Raw genomic sequence first — 18,348 nt, forward strand, 5'->3', positions numbered from 1 at the left:
CATGAGGTGTCAAGAGTGGATCGACACGTCAGTTTTCATGCACGTTCGGACGGTCCGAAGTGTATGATCGGAGGATCCGATCATGAGCTGTCAAGAGCCGATGGACACGTAGGAGTTCGGACGTTCCGAAGCGGGTTCGGACGATCCGAACATGGCCTATAAATAGTGCTCGGATTTCTCATTTGTGACTTGCCATTCCTTGAGTTGAGTCTCCTCTTTAAGAGTCTTGGAAGAATTCTAGGGCTAGTTGTTGTTCGAGCGTTATCCAAGAGCTGCCGGGGTTGGTAGCATAGCAGCGCCTGAGTTTCGAGGCAATCGACATCAAAGGGCTGTCGACGGACGAAGGTAAACCCTAAACCTTTGGTAGTACTAGGGAGTACTGGTTTTGCTAGCCGAGTATGGTAGTATTGTTCATTGGGTATGCTTTTGATGAATAGGTTTGGATTAGACCTGTTGTCTGGTTGTTCCAGTGGATTAGGATTGCAGTGATAGAGGTACGAAAGTACTATCCGAGATATCCTGGTTGAGTATACATACATATATGTGTTGCATGATTATCTGTTGCATTATTATATGTCATATGACGCATGCTATTATGTCACGCTTTATTATGCATGTTGCATTGCACGTTGAGCCGTATCTCCTTCGAGATAGCCTTTACTGTTGAGCTGTATCTCTTTCGAGATAAGCTATATCTTGGGGCCGCTCAGCCCTGTCTTGTGGACGCATGGACACCGAGAGTACACAGTGGCCGACGGGTCGGGAGGGCTTCGGTGGTCCGGGACATTTTAGGTCCACGTCTGTCTTGTAGTGGATGCAGTGACCCAGAGGTTGGACCGCGCGGCACTATCCACTTGGCGCCTCTAGACTGAGCATTGTTGAGATCCTTTTGTGACTCCTGTTTCTTGACTACCCCGGTATCATGATCATAGCATGTGCATTTCATATAGGTCTGTATACTCATGCTTTTGTACTGGGCGTTCTTATCGCTCACGTCCTCGGTTTTGTTTATCTTGGACACCTGTTGCGACTTTGATTGTTGCACTCCCAAGAGCAGGTTGTCCACAAGTAGTATAATTCGGTGAGTCCGAATATCGTATCCACAGGGAAGCTAAGGTAATTACAAGTCCACTACAATGTCTTTTTGTTTTTGTTTTTGTTTCTTTTTAATTTTAATTGAATCTTTAATGGGTAAATTTTAATTGTTCAAATTTAAATTTAAGTAGTTGAGATTAAAGGATCCACTCTTGGTATTTTAATAAAGTTAACATTAACGAACAATATTGAAATCCACTTAATAAAATGGTTCCAATATATTAAATAATCATATTTATATTATGTTATAAATTATAATCTTATAAGTACATAATATATACCAAAACTTATAAATGTGGTCAAGTATTTATTGTGCTATATATATTTGTAAACACTAAATCAAGGTTCCCACTTTAAATGGTTGGTAAAACCAAACAAACATTTAAATGGTACCAATAAATTAATACTATAATATATTCATATATAATAAATCAAGGAATCCAAGTTAAATGGTTGGTAAAACCAAACTAACATTTAAATGGTTCCAAGAATTTAATATTATAATATATTTATATATAATAACTCAAGGCATCCATTTTAAATGGTTGGTAATACCAAACTAACATTTAAATGGTTCCAAGAATTTAGTGTAACATATAGCAACAATAAATCAAAACTCCCACTTATAAGTAGGGTATAAAAATGCTTAAAGAAATAAATATAACATAAACAATAAATAATGATTAAATAATATAAAACATAGATTCTTACCTTATAATAACCTTATTATCATGCCAAGAGCTTCACCTTATCATCTCAACTTTAGGAAGTTAGCTATTCATTATTCAAAGTGTAAAACTTTGAATATGAAATTAACATGCTAATTATATTTAAATGAAGAAATAAAAGAAAAATATAGAGAGAAATATTATGAACTCAAAGATTTGTTCATAGAATGAGGGATCTCTCAATACATTACAATGCACCCCTATTTATAGCCAAATTTGGGGAGACAACCACAAATAAAATATTATTTTTTACACATAAGTCTTCATTGGTGTTCCAAGAAATTAATATTATATTGCACATCACTTTTGACAAGCATCTTCTCCGAATTTTCTTCTTCACATAAAATGAAACATGTGGATAATTGAGTTGTCTAGTTGTGGTATTTTTTTCAGAATATTTGACCAAGTAGTTTGAGAGATATGGTCAAAATACTAGAGCATGGTAAAACTGCCACTCCTTCGGTAACTTTAATTGTTGCTTAATTTGATCCCAATTGTGAGAGGATTTTTATCTCATGCTTGCCACCAATATTGTAGATATTAACATCAACTTTCTACAGGTCCAAGAATCATCTTAATCCCATTTGCAACGCCAAGGTTATTCTTGTTTTATCGAACCTGTAAAAATAGTAAAAACTTATAATTACACAACAACTTATATTTTATACAATTTATTATAAAACATATAATATTTAAAAATTTAATAAAACAAAAACTATATATTTATATTATAAAACATTTAATTAATGTACAATTTTTATGTTTATCACACCTCCCAACCAGCTTATTGCTAGTCCCTAGCAATTTAAGCGTTAATAGCAATACAAAACATATTGATTAATTTAAATAGAAATGTAATCAGAACTATCTAAGTGTTTAAATAAAATTTGAAAACTGTCAAAGTTATATCAAGATCATCATAATTATAATTTATGAAATAATTTGAGATGATTAATTCAAAGCTTATTTTAGGTAGTTAAATGTACACGGCCTTCAGAAATTCCTAGTAAGAGTCTCAACTCCATATCCTCACAGGTTAATAAATGTTTCAATTTATGGCAACGATTTCTCTCATGGAGTTGGAATATAGATAAATGCTCAGAAAAATGGTTTACAGAATGCAGACAGACAAACGAGCCAAACTAATCAAAAGATAGAAAATCAATTGATTTAAAATCCAGTTGTTCTTATTATATTATTTTTTTTTCCTGATTTTTTTTTTTTTTTTTTTACATCATGGAATCAGACTAAGTTTATGCTTTTTGACCACATATTTATTTAATTTGTACAATGTATTTCTCTCTTTCTTTTTTTATTTTTTTTTATTTTTATTCTTATGAGAGAAAAATGGGTCGCAGCATATAACTTAAAAATTACATAGATCTTCAACATCTTTCTTTTTGTATTTTTCTTTTTTTTTCTTTTTTTTTTTCAGGAAATATATATATATTTTTTTTTCAAAATAAGAACTCAAGATCTAAACAATAGATAGTCTCTCTCATGATCAATAAAGGCTCGAAAGCTGTTTTCTCAGTCCTCTCCACTCACTCACAAAATATGTGTGAGTTCAAAAATTTTAGGCACTCTTATAAGGTATATCTTGGGCCATATACTTTACTACCTAATTTTATCACAATGGTTAATCACTCAAAAAGATTTCATAAATCATATTTTTATATTGATCAGAATATTAAAAATGACCTTTTTTCAAATAAAATTTAAACATTCTTAAATAGATTAATGCATGTTCTAATTTAAATCTTTCAAATATGTAATGTATGACATTTTTGCAAAAAATTACTAAGGTACAAACAATAAACATGGTTTTATTTTAAAATAATATTTAATTTTTTTTTTAAATTTGTTTTTTTTTTTTATATGTGTTCTCCCCCCAATCAGAATATGACATTGTCCCTAATGTCAAAATAGCTATTAATAAAGAGTACATAATGAAAGAGATATCACCTGGAACTTTATTGAAGATAACAAACTGAAACAAACGCAAACCAATCCACGACTTTTGAATCAATGATCCAACTTCCTTTTCTTACTGCTTGATTGCGACCAATTGATCTTTGTTATCATCGGATCAGGCTTATGAACAAAAGCTTCCAAATCATCAATTAATTGATCGGCAGTCGAAGCACAGATGAGCATCCGTCGTGAATTTTCTGAAATGAAATTCTGTTCCACAGCTTTATCAAGAAATGTCAACAAACTGTCATAATAATTATTGATATTCAACAAGCCCACGGGTTTATTATGGATATTAAGTTGTGCCCAAGAAACAGTGTGAAAAATTTCTTCTAATGTACCAAAACCACCTGGTAGTGCGATAAAAGCATCAGAATTTTCAATCATTTGAGTGATTCTTTCATACATAGAAGAAACTTTTAATTCCTCCCCAATCGTAACACCTGTAATATTTCCTTCAGCTAAAGCTATAGGAATAATACCCAATACCTGACTACCTCCAAGATGAGCAGATGTTGAAACAGATCCCATTAACCCAATATTACCTCCCCCATATACCAAGTGAATTTTTCTCTCAGCCAATATCTTTCCAAGATTATTCGCTGCTTCTACAAACACTTCATTTTTTCCAGGACTCGACCCACAAAATACACAAATATTTTTCAATGTTTGTGCAGAGGATCCAGTCATGTTTTTACTTTCCCCTTTTTTTTTTCTGCGAAAGTAGAAAGAAAGATGAGAGATTTTATAGGGGTAATATGTTATCATGACAAAACTATGGGTCACAGCTGTAAACAGAATAAATAGTAAAAAAATAATGACACACATGCTTATAAACAGTAGTGTGATTGTGGCTCACAATTTTCCTCTGGTTTTACGTCCAGAAACGGCTTCAACGCCTTCTATGAGTCGAGGATATGCTTCCCATCCAATTTTCTTATAAATTGGCAAACAGGGTCTTTTTTAGTCAGATTCCCAAGACTATGACGCTCATCTTGAAATTGTTTCCATAAACGGAGAAGTTCAATATGCACATGTCCACTAGAATGCGTCTCAAGAGTCAATAAGATGTTATCTAAAGACTCCTTACTCAGCCCATTCTTAATGAAATCAATTTTATCTTCTCTGTTATTGGAAACACATCCCAAAGATCTGCATCGTTTGTCACAAGTCCATCTTGCACACTTATGACAAACCCCTAAACTTTTGGCCCTTCGTTTTTTCGCATAAGTGCTTTTTCCTAATCCAGGCAAATACCGAATAAGCAATGATTGTGGAACTTCTCCTCCTAATCGGACCTTAGCTTCTATTACAAGACGAATATCTTCTGGAATTCCTTTTTGCATTAGTAATCTCAATCTTTCACACCTTCCTGCATAAATTTTTCTTAGAACATTTTCAGAAACAGAGGGAAAATATTTACAAATTTTTGAGAGAATTTCATCCATTTTGAAAAGAAAAGAAATGATTTTTTTTTTTTTTTTAAATTTTTGTATCAGCAATTGTGGGAAACTGATTTAACCGACTATGAGAGTCACGGAGTACCGTTATCCGCCATTTAACCGGGAAAATAAAAAGATTAAGAAAACCTGAAATAAAAACAAACAATAATCAAATGCAACACAAAAAAAAAAGATCAAGGATCAGAAAGGGAAATAAACTCTTCTTGAAAGATTTCATTTTCCAAAAATGGTTTAAGCCTTTGTCCATTCACTTTAAAAACATCACCATTTTTAGGATTTTCAATATCCACAGCTCCATAAGGATACACATGCTTTATAACATATGGGCCTGTCCATCTTGATCGTAATTTTCCTGGGAATATGTGAAGTCGAGAATTATAAAGCAAAACTTTTTTACCAATCTCAAAAGATTTTCTAAGAATTGTTTTATCATGAAATGATTTGATTTTTGCTTTATAAATCCTTGAATTCTCATACGCATCATTTCTGAGTTCATCAAGTTCATTAAGTTGCAATTTACGCAATTTGTTGGCATCATCCATGCTTGAATTTAAAGTTTTTATCGCCCAATAAGCTTTATGTTCCAATTCCACAGGCAAATGACAATGTTTTCCATAAACCAACCTATAGGGAGACATATTCAATGATGTTTTAAAAGCTGTTCGATATGCCCACAGTGCATCATTAAGTCGCAGAGACCAGTCTTTTCTATTTGAGTTAACAGTTTTTTCCAAAATTTGCTTTATCTCCCTATTAGCTAATTCAACTTGTCCATTTGTTTGAGGATGATAAGGAGTTGTTACTTTGTGAGTAATACCATATTTTTTCATTAATGAAGCAAATGGTTTATTAACAAAGTGAGTTCCCCCATCACTTATCATAGCTCGAGGAATTCCGAATCTACTAAAAATATTTTCTTTCAAAAATTTGATGACGATTTTATGATCATTTGTTCGACATGGAATTGCCTCTATCCATTTGGAAACATAATCAACTGCAACTAAAATATACAAGTATCCAAACGACGGTGGAAAAGGTCCCATAAAATCTATTCCCCAACAATCAAATATTTCAATTTCAATGATAGGATTCAAAGGCATCATGTTCCTTTTTGAAATCGCACCCAATTTTTGACAATTTTCACAGATCTTGCAGATTTCGTGGGTGTCTTTAAACAAAGTGGGCCAATAAAATCCACACTGCAAGATTTTTGCAGCTGTTTTCTTTGAAGAAAAATGTCCCCCGCATGCTTCTGAATGACAAAATTTAATGACACTACTTACCTCATTGTCGGGTATGCAACGTCGAAAAATTTGATCCGGACAATACTTGAACAGATACGGATCATCCCAATAAAAGTTTTTTACCTCATTCAAAAATTTTCTTTTATCTTGGGAACTCCATTGCGGTGGCATTTTTCCTGTCACAAGAAAATTTACTATGTTAGCAAACCAAGGTGTAGTAGTAACTGAAAATAGATGTTCATCAGGAAAATTATCGTTAATTGGTGTCATTTCAAAAGATGATCCTGTTACTAGTCTCGATAAATGATCGGCTACGACATTCTCGGTTCCTTTTTTATCTTTGATTACAATGTCAAATTCTTGGAGCAACAAAATCCATCGTATCAGTCGTGGCTTTGCATCCTGTTTGGTCAACAAATATCTAATAGCAGAATGATCAGTAAACACGATAGTTGTTGATCCAATCAAATAAGAACGAAATTTATCTAATGCAAATATTACAGCAAGTAGCTCTTTTTCAGTTGTGGAGTAATTCATTTGAGCATTGTTTAAAGTTCTACTTGCATAATATATCACATAAGGCTTACCGTTTCTTCTTTGACCCAATACTGCACCGACTGCATAATCACTCGCATCGCACATGATTTCAAATGGTAAAGACCAATCAGGAGGTTGCATGATAGGAGCTGATGTTAAATGTCGAATGATTTTATCAAAAGCATTTTGACATTCTTGAGTCCACTCAAATGCACTGTCTTTTGTTAAGAGGTTACAAATGGGTTTAGAGATTAAACTAAAGTCCTTTATAAACCTCCTATAAAATCCAGCATGTCCCAAAAATGAGCGAATTTCTTTAATGGTTTTTGGAGGGGGTAAATTGGCAATGACATCAACTTTTGCTTTATCGACTTCAATTCCATGAGATGACACGACATGTCCCAAAACAATTCCAGAAGTAATCATGTAATGACATTTTTCCCAATTTAAAATAAGACCTTTTTCCTCGCATCTTTTTAAAACTTTTTCCAAATTTTCAAGACAATTATCAAATGTATTCCCAAAAATAGTTAAATCATCCATAAAAATTTCCAAACAATTTTCAACCATGTCGCAGAAAATGCTTAGCATACATCTTTGAAATGTTGCTGGGGCATTGCATAAACCAAATGGCATCCTTCTGAATGCAAATGTTCCAAAAGGACATGTGAATGTAGTTTTTTCTTGATCTTCGAGTGCAATGGGAATTTGATAATAGCCTGAATATCCGTCAAGAAAACAGTAGTAGGGATGACCTGCTACTCTTTCTAAAATTTGATCCAAAAATGGTAATGGAAAATGATCTTTTCTAGTGGCGTCATTTAATTTTCTATAATCAATACACATCCGCCAACTAGATGGGACTCGACTTGTTAACAATTCACCTTTTTCATTTTTTATCACTGTGATGCCAGATTTTTTTGGAACTACTTGTGTTGGGCTTACCCACTTACTATCAGAAATAGGGTAGATAATTCCAACATCAAGTAGTTTGAGAACTTCAGTTTTCACAACATCTTTCATGTGTGGATTTAATCTCCTTTGTGGTTGTTGAGATGTTTTTGCATTTTCTTCTAAGTGAATTTTGTGTGTGCAAATTAGTGGATTAATGCCCTTAAGATCTTTTAGTGTCCAACCAATTGCATTTTTATGTCTTTTAAGCATATCAACTAATTTACCTTCTTGATTACTTGAGAGTTTGGAAGAAATTACCACCGGATATGTTTCATCTTCTCCAAGAAATGCATACTTCAATTCTTCTGGCAAGGGTTTTAACTCCAATACTGGTGGTTCGTCTTTGTTCTCATATTTTTCATCAAATTCTTTCTCTGATCCTGGTAACGAGTGATACCTGAAAAAATCGTCAAGATCAATTTCAATATTTTCTTTAACAGTTTCAATTGAACAAATATCTAATTGATCACGAGTACTCCCTTCTTGAATGTTTTCTTCCACAAGAGTTTCAATAAGATTTTCATCTTCACTTTCATCTTCTTTGTCATGTGGTTGCTTACAAAGATTAAAAACATTGAGCTCCAAGGTCATGTTACCAAATGACAACTTCATTATTCCATTCCTGCAATTTATAAGAGCATTAGAAGTTGCTAAAAATGGACGACCTAAAATTACAGGAATTGCATTACAAGCTTCAATAGGTTGTGTATCTAAAACTATGAAATCGACAGGATATACAAAGTTATCAACTTGGACCAACACGTCTTCTACCCTACCTCTTGGCACTTTAACAGATCTATCAGCAAGTAAAAGTGTTACCGAAGTAGGTTTTAACTCGCCTAGATTGAGTTCTTGATAAACTGAATATGGAAGTAAATTCACACTAGCTCCAAGGTCAAGCAAGGCTTTTTTAATCTTTCGTTCTCCAATAATACACGAAATAGTAGGACAACCAGGGTCTTTGTATTTCAAAGCATTATTATTTTGAATGATTGCACTTACTTGTTCGGCTAAAAATGCTTTCTTTTTCACATTCAATTTTCTTTTCACAGTGCACAAGTCTTTCAAAAATTTGGCATATGATGGTACCTGTTTTATTGCATCTAATAAAGGAATATTAACTTTTACTTGTTTAAAAATATCATATATATCAGAATTCAAATTTGATTTTTTTGTATTTTTCAATGCATGAGGGAATGGTGGTGACACTGTCTGTTGAACCTCCTCTTCGCAAGTTATGGGTTCCACTTCCTTACCCTTTGGAGTTGATTTATCATCATCTTCACAAGGTTCAAGAATGGATTTTTCCACAACCTTACCACTTCGAAGGGTAATAACAGATTTTACCTGATCCATCGGTTGAGTTCCAGAAGTTCCAATTTGTGTATGATGATCCTTGGGATTAGGCAGAGGTTGTGAAGGAAATTTACCTTTTTCATGAACATTAAGTGCAGATGCAAATTTAGCAAGAGTATCTTTCAAGTCTGTCATGGTTTGAGCAGTTTGAGTATTGATAGACTCTTGCTTTGAAATGAAAGAATTCAATGTATCTTCCAAATTTCTTTTCGGCGGAGGAACATAAGGTGCATAATTTTGAAAATTTTGTTGATTTTGAAAATGTGGTTGCGGAAATTGGGCAGCATTATCATTCCTCCAACTAAAATTTGGATGATTTCGCCAACCTGGATTGTAATTTTGAGAAAATGGTTCAAAATTTGGCCTTTTGAAATTGTTCAAAACATTGGCTTGCTCATGGAGACATTCTTTAAAAGAGGGCAAAGTGGGACAATCTTTTGTAAAATGATCACTTGTATCACAGATGTGACACACAATTTCTTGAACAGATTTTAATTGACCATTCTTTTTCAATTCAAGTGCCTCAACTTTTCTTGCCAAAGAGGTAAATCTAGCTTGAAGATCATGTTCATCTTTGAGAGTGTACATACCTCCACCAGATGTAGGAGATTGAATCTTGTTTGATGGTTCGATTGTACCTATAGTGTCCCAATTTTGAGCATTTTCAGCTAATGAATCGAGATACTCAATTGCCTCGTTCGGATCTTTATCTTCAAATGTTCCATTACACATAAATTCAACCATTTGCCTATCTTTAGGTGTTAAGCCTTCATAAAATTGAGAAACAACTCTCCAAATTTCAAAACCATGATGTGGACAAAGATTAAGCAATTCTTTGTATCTATCCCAACACTGATAAAAAGTTTCTCCTTGTTTTTGAGTGAAAGTGATGATTTGCCTTTTGAAAGAATTTGTTCTATGAGATGGAAAAAACTTTTTCAAAAATTGTTGTTGCAATTCATCCCAAGTTCGAATGGATCCCGATCTAAGATTTTGTAGCCAAGTTTTAGCTTTATCTTTTAAAGAAAAAGGAAAAAGCTTAAGGCGAATGGTGTTCATGCTACAATTTAGATCATTATATGTGTTGCACACTTCTTCAAACTCTCGTAAATGCATGTATGGATTTTCAGAATCTAAGCCATGAAAGTTGGGTAAAAGTTGGATAATACCAGGCTTAAAATTGAAATGAGATGCATCAGGGGGAAAAACTAGACATGAAGGTGCACTAGTACGTGTAGGATTCATGTGATCTCTAAGTGTTCTTCGTCTATCATGATCATGTTGAGATTGAATTTCATCTTCATTTTCTTGGATGGGTTCTTCCGCCATGTTTTGTAAAAATAAAGGGTTATTTCGAATGAGTCGACCACTAAGTGTACGTGACCAAATGCTCATGCAAATGCAAAACAAAAAGAAAAAAAAAACACACAAAAGCAATAAAAAGAAAAATAAACTTTAAACAATATTAAATAGACTTGAAATTAAATTATACTTCCCCGGCAACGGCGCCAAAAACTTGTTGCGACTTTGATTGTTGCACTCCCAAGAGCAGGTTGTCCACAAGTAGTATAATTCGGTGAGTCCGAATATCGTATCCACAGGGAAGCTAAGGTAATTACAAGTCCACTACAATGTCTTTTTGTTTTTGTTTTTGTTTCTTTTTAATTTTAATTGAATCTTTAATGGGTAAATTTTAATTGTTCAAATTTAAATTTAAGTAGTTGAGATTAAAGGATCCACTCTTGGTATTTTAATAAAGTTAACATTAACGAACAATATTGAAATCCACTTAATAAAATGGTTCCAATATATTAAATAATCATATTTATATTATGTTATAAATTATAATCTTATAAGTACATAATATATACCAAAACTTATAAATGTGGTCAAGTATTTATTGTGCTATATATATTTGTAAACACTAAATCAAGGTTCCCACTTTAAATGGTTGGTAAAACCAAACAAACATTTAAATGGTACCAATAAATTAATACTATAATATATTCATATATAATAAATCAAGGAATCCAAGTTAAATGGTTGGTAAAACCAAACTAACATTTAAATGGTTCCAAGAATTTAATATTATAATATATTTATATATAATAACTCAAGGCATCCATTTTAAATGGTTGGTAATACCAAACTAACATTTAAATGGTTCCAAGAATTTAGTGTAACATATAGCAACAATAAATCAAAACTCCCACTTATAAGTAGGGTATAAAAATGCTTAAAGAAATAAATATAACATAAACAATAAATAATGATTAAATAATATAAAACATAGATTCTTACCTTATAATAACCTTATTATCATGCCAAGAGCTTCACCTTATCATCTCAACTTTAGGAAGTTAGCTATTCATTATTCAAAGTGTAAAACTTTGAATATGAAATTAACATGCTAATTATATTTAAATGAAGAAATAAAAGAAAAATATAGAGAGAAATATTATGAACTCAAAGATTTGTTCATAGAATGAGGGATCTCTCAATACATTACAATGCACCCCTATTTATAGCCAAATTTGGGGAGACAACCACAAATAAAATATTATTTTTTACACATAAGTCTTCATTGGTGTTCCAAGAAATTAATATTATATTGCACATCACTTTTGACAAGCATCTTCTCCGAATTTTCTTCTTCACATAAAATGAAACATGTGGATAATTGAGTTGTCTAGTTGTGGTATTTTTTTCAGAATATTTGACCAAGTAGTTTGAGAGATATGGTCAAAATACTAGAGCATGGTAAAACTGCCACTCCTTCGGTAACTTTAATTGTTGCTTAATTTGATCCCAATTGTGAGAGGATTTTTATCTCATGCTTGCCACCAATATTGTAGATATTAACATCAACTTTCTACAGGTCCAAGAATCATCTTAATCCCATTTGCAACGCCAAGGTTATTCTTGTTTTATCGAACCTGTAAAAATAGTAAAAACTTATAATTACACAACAACTTATATTTTATACAATTTATTATAAAACATATAATATTTAAAAATTTAATAAAACAAAAACTATATATTTATATTATAAAACATTTAATTAATGTACAATTTTTATGTTTATCAACACCCCATTCTCACGGGGCAGGCCTCAGGTTGGATGGCTCAGGAGGAGCAGGAGGAGGACGTTGAGTAGCTGGTTGGTCTAGTTTTCAGTGTTTTCCATTTGATTCTATATGGTTGTATCAGATACTTTCAGTTAGTTTTAGTATTCTGGATTTTCGATTGGGTTGTATAATTTTTATTGTTGACCGTATTTCCGCTGTTATCTCTGATTATTGTTAATTAAGTTAATTGCATGCTTAGCTCTTGATTAGTAGGTGATTCTGGAACGGGTCACTACATAGAGGGTGTCGGGCATTTTTTGCAACCTTTATATATGTCCCCGAGGCACCCAGTCAGTCAGCCGCTGATGTTCCGATTGTCAGAGATTTTCTAGACGTCTTTCCTGAGGACGTCTCTTGTATGACACATGAGAGATAGGTGGAGTTTTCCAATTGAGCTTATGCCAGGTACGATTAGCGCCGTACCGATTAGCGCCGACATAGATGGCAGAGCTTAAGAAGCAGATTCAGGAAATTCTTGACAAGGAGTTCATTCGCCCTAGTTTTTCACCATGGGGCGGGCCAGTCTTATTTGTAAAGAAGAAGGATGGTTCCATGAGGCTCTGCATCGATTACCCAGATTTGAACAGGGTTATAGTGAAGAATAAATACCCACTTCCGAGGATTGAGGATCTGTTTGACCAGTTGCAGGGAGCTTCGATTTTCTCCAAGATTGATCTGCGTTAAGGTTATCACCAGTTGAGGGTGAGAGACGCCGATGTTTCGAAAACAGCTTTCAGGACTCGTTATGGCCACTACGAGTTCCTTGTGATGCCGTTCGGTTTGACGAATGTGCCAGCGATCTTCATGGATCTCATGAATTGCGTATCTCAGCCGTACCTCGACCAGTTTGTGATAGTGTTCATAGACGACAGTCTCGTCTATTCCAAGAATCAGGAGGATCACAGCAGGCATCTGACCACAGTGTTGCAGACATTGCAGAAGCACAAATTATTCGCAAAGATCAGTAAATGCGAATTTTGGTTAGAGAAGGTGGTGTTCTTAGGCCACATTGTTTCTAGCATTGGCATTGAGGTAGACTCAGCAAAAGTTGCAGCATTCAGAGATTGGGTTGTGCCGCAGAATGCATCAGAGATCCGCAGTTTACTTGTCTTAGCAAGATATTATCGGAAGTTCATTAAGGGATTCTTCTCAATTGCAGTTCCACTCACAGCACTGACAAAGAAGAATGTGAAATTTGTCTGGAGCGTGGATTGTCAGAATTGTTTCGATACTTTGAAGCAAGCTCTTATTTCAGCATCAGTTTTGGCCATGTCGTCAGGGCCCGGTGAGTTTGTGCTATATACCGATGCTCGAAATTCGGTTTGGGTGCAGTATTGATGCATCATGGGAAGGTGATAGCATATGCTTCTCGACAGCTGAAAATCCACGAGAAGAACTACCTTACCCATGATCTAGAGTTGGCAGCCGTAGTTTTTGCCCTGAAGATTTGGAGGTATTATTTGTATGGAGTGAAGTGACAGATCTTTACCGACCACAAGAGCCTCAAGTTTTTCTTCACGCAGAAGGAGCTGAATATGCGTCAGAGGCGTTGGTTGGAGCTTGTGAAGGATTATGACTGTGACATTAGCTACCACCCGAGTAAAGCTAATGTAGTTGCGGATGCATTGAGCAGAAAAGTCGCAGTGATGGCTCATTTGACAGTTTCGAGACCTCTTCGGCTTGAGATGCAGAGGTTTGATCTAGAGTCATATCCTCAAGGTGGAGTTCCTCGTCTATCTACTTTCACGATTCAGTCCTCTCTTCTTGACCGTATTCGCAGTGGTCAGCCAACAAATGAGCACTTGGCTCAGTGGAAGAAGAGAGATGAAGCCAAGGGCAGTGTCTTGTATTCAGTTAGTGACGGTATTGTGAGATACCGAGACAGGATGTGGGTTCCTAGCACTGGTTCTATCCGCGCAGATATTTTATCAGAGGCCCACATGTCGTCGTACTCCATTCATCCAGTGAGTACAAAGATGTACAGAGATCTGCAGTTAATGTATTGGCGGCCCGGGATGAAGAAGGACATCAGACGGTTTGTATCCGAGTGTCTGACTTGTCAGTTAGTGAAGGCAGAGCATCAGAGACAGCAGGTTTGCTCAAGCCTCTTCCTATTCCCGAGTAGAAGTGGGAGAATGTTACTATGGACTTTGTGACCGGATTTCCAAAATCAGCCAAAGGATTGAATGCTATTTGGGTGATTGTAGATCGTCTTACCAAGTCAGCGCACTTGTTGCCTATTAAGACGAATTTTACCATGGTTCAGTATGCAGAGTTATATATCCGAGAGATAGTCCGACTGCATGGTATTCCAGTTTCTATCGTTTCTGACAGAGATCCCATATTTACTTCCTCGTTTTGGAAGAGTTTGCATTCGACCATGGGTACGAAGCCGCTGTTTAGCACAGCTTTCCATCCTCAGACAGATGGGCTGTCAGAGCGAGTTATTCAGATCTTGGAGGATCTTCTCCATGCTTGAGTCTTTGATTTCTCAGGGAGTTGGGATTCGAACTTGCCATTGGTTGAGTTCACTTATAACAACAACTTCCAGTCGTCTATTGGTATGGCTCCGTATGAAGCAATATATGGCCGCAAGTGTAGATCTCCTGTTCATTGGGATGAAGTAGGAGAGAGAGCAGAGTTGGGTCCAGAGATTATTCAGCAGGCTGTCGATGTAGTAGTCAAGATCCGTGATAGGATGAGGACTGCTCAGAGTCGACAGAAGAGCTATGCAGATCAGAGAAGGAGAGATCTAGAGTTTGCAGTCGGCGACCATGTCTTTGTGAAGGTGGCACCTATGAAGGGTGTCATGAGATTTGGGAGAAAAGGGAAGCTCAGTCCAAGATTCATTAGACCGTTTGAAATCCTTGACAGAATTGGGACGCTAGCTTATCGTGTTGCTCTTCCGCCGAATCTGGCTGGAGTACACAATGTGTTCCACGTCTCCATGCTGAGGAAGTATATGGCGAATCCTTCGCATGTGCTGAATTTTGAGCCGTTGCAGCTCACTCCGAACCTATCTTATGAGGAGAGACTAGTGCAGATCCTAGACAGGCAGGAGAATAAGCTTCAGAACAAGCTGGTTAGGCGAGTCAAAGTCAAATGGCTTAACCATTCAGAGGAGGAAGCTACGTGGGAGTCTGAGCCAGAGATGAGGAGTCGGTACCTCGAGTTATTCGGTGAGTTCTAGTTTCGAGGACGAAATTTCTTTTAAGGGGGGAATGATTGTAGAACCCGTAACTTATACTACGTATAAGCCATGCATAATTCTATTATTTAAATTAAAATGATTTTTATTGCATGAGTTTTAAAATTTAATTATTTTATGTAGTAGTTTAATTTTTTTTAGCATTTCAGTTATTTCAGTGAGGTCGGACTGGAGTTGGAGTTTAGAGATAAAATTTAAGATTCAGAAAACATTTCTAGAATTTATTTTAGCTAGCAAGTAAGTTAATTTAAGTTAAAAGGAGGTTTAAGGAATTATTTAATCAACTTGAGGTGAGTAGAAAATAAGTTCATTTAAGTTCCAATAAGTAAGGGGTTAATTCACTAAATTATTTAAAGGATAGGTAAGGCTTTTAAGGGTTATAAATTTAGTAAATAATCAACAATTTCCCTTCATTTTTATACCAAAATTCGGCCACCCCTTTGTAGATGAAGCAAGGACATGCCAACTCACCTTTGACCCATTCTTTGTCATTTTTAGCATGATAACCTTTTTAATTATTAATCAACCTTAATTAATTTATTAATAAGCAATATCCTAGTCTAGTTAACATGAAAGAATCGGCCACATGCACCTCTAATATTCCTCCAACCAATATTTGATAGCAACAAGAATTCAAATTTCAAAAATAGTAGACTTGGTCTTGCTTGTTTCCCTATATTTTGCACCCATCTCCCTCACTTCCCTAACCAATATTATCCCCTCCCTATCACCAAAATTCAGAGCATTTTAGAGTAGAAATTTTGTGAGCTTCATAGCTAAAGCAAGAGAGAAAAAAAATTCAGTAGAAGCAAGAAAAGAAAACGCTCCACCTCCTCCGCGCCGTATCGTCTCATTCTTTCGTTTTTCATTCAACCGAAACCAGGCATGCATATATTCTTCCTTGACTCTTAAGTCAAGTCCTATTATCAAATTTTTTTCATTTCATGATCATTATTTCCATGACAAAACCGAAATCTATCAAAAGTTTTCAGAAAATAAAGATGCAGATTTTTTTGGTTTCATGACAAGCTTCACGGTTTGCTTTGTTTTGTGGGTTTCAGGTATTGGTTCGATTCCAGGCTCCCAAGGCGACATCTAGACTTGTATTAGGATGCATTAGGACCGTGTTGGTCCATTCATTTAACCCTATGCATGCTGGAGAACACGAAAATGACAGCAACTCCACCTTTTGTCCATTTGAGTTTATGAATTTCAGTTTGCTGTCAAAGTGGAAATGAATCTGATCTTGGCTGGCCCAAGGCCTATAGCCATGGTTAGATCACTTCCCTAGCAGGTCTAAAACGTGACTAAGTCGCCCTTTTGGTGGCTTGGTCCATGGTGAATCGGTTTTTACATTAAAACCCAAGAACAGTCCTTGTACCCCTTCCGCCCTCTCCTTTTGACAGCTAGTGTGTTTCGATTGTTGTGGAATGGTGTGGATCTTGGTTGGCCTATGGCCCTTAGCCACGGTTCATACCATGCCCCAAGATGTCTAGATCGTGCCATGTTCAATAAAATTAGCCTCGCAATCGACGCAAGAAACCAAAGCACAGCTGCTGTATTTTTGGACAGAAACTTGCTGTGAAGGTTCAGTGGCTCATTCGAGTTCTTGGTTTACTTTTAGCCTATGACCTTGGACTGGACAATGACTCATCAAGTTAGGAAGTTCATTTTTTTGTCCGTTTGTGATTCGGATAATTTTTGAGGTGGTACGAGAATTTACGGTGCGATGTGCCAAATTGACACTCGAAAGAGCGTTTCATGTTTTGGCCTCCATTTCACCTAGATTTCGACCCTCACCACTTTAAGAGCATTATTTCATCATTTTAAGCGTATTTTAATCATGACTATATGACGGTTCAGTGTTGGTTCAGGTTGGCTCGGGGTCATGATTAAATACGAAGTCATTAGGCGCATTTGTCTCAGTTTTTGGATTTAATTGCATAGTTTGGTCAAGTAAAAGCTATTGCATATTTTTCATGGCATATTTAGGTTGTGGCGAGCCTAGGAGCGATCCAATCCATTAGTAAAATTATTACAGGATATTTAATTTTGGGAATTAATTATATTACGTGCAAAAATATTCATTTTGAGATTTATGTAATATTGCTTGTGGTCACTTTACTATCATGATTAAATCTGATCCCCAGTTACTGGTCAGTTCAGTTGTTTTCACCCAGTATACTGTGGCAGTAGTCTGATCAGACGTAACTCCGGTCACCAGTTACCGGTCCGGTCCCCAGTTACCGGTCCGGTCCCCAGTATCGCTCAGCTCAGCTCAGTTCAGTTCAGAGACCACTTGCTTAGACCATAATCTCACCAGAAAATTATTACAAGCTATTTCAGTACAGGGCTCCAAGGAGCAAACATTTTTACTATGATTTTTCAGTTCAGTTATGCACGTATTATAATTAATCATTACACGATATTTTTACTTTATGCCTCATGACATGACATTTTTACTCCCATGAAATTTTACTATAGTATTTACTCGTTATTTATGATATATGCATGTTGAGTCTTTAGACTCACTAGACTTGATTGTTGTAGGTGCTGATGACGATGTCGGGATCGAGGGCGGGGACCAGTGAGCCAGCTCGAGTCGGCAGTAGTAGGACCCGAGGACCTCAGTTCAACATTTATTATTTTATTGCTCAAACA

Source organism: Primulina eburnea, chromosome 10 (assembly GCF_022965805.1).
Source record: "Primulina eburnea isolate SZY01 chromosome 10, ASM2296580v1, whole genome shotgun sequence".
In the NCBI taxonomy this organism is placed as follows: domain Eukaryota; kingdom Viridiplantae; phylum Streptophyta; class Magnoliopsida; order Lamiales; family Gesneriaceae; genus Primulina; species Primulina eburnea.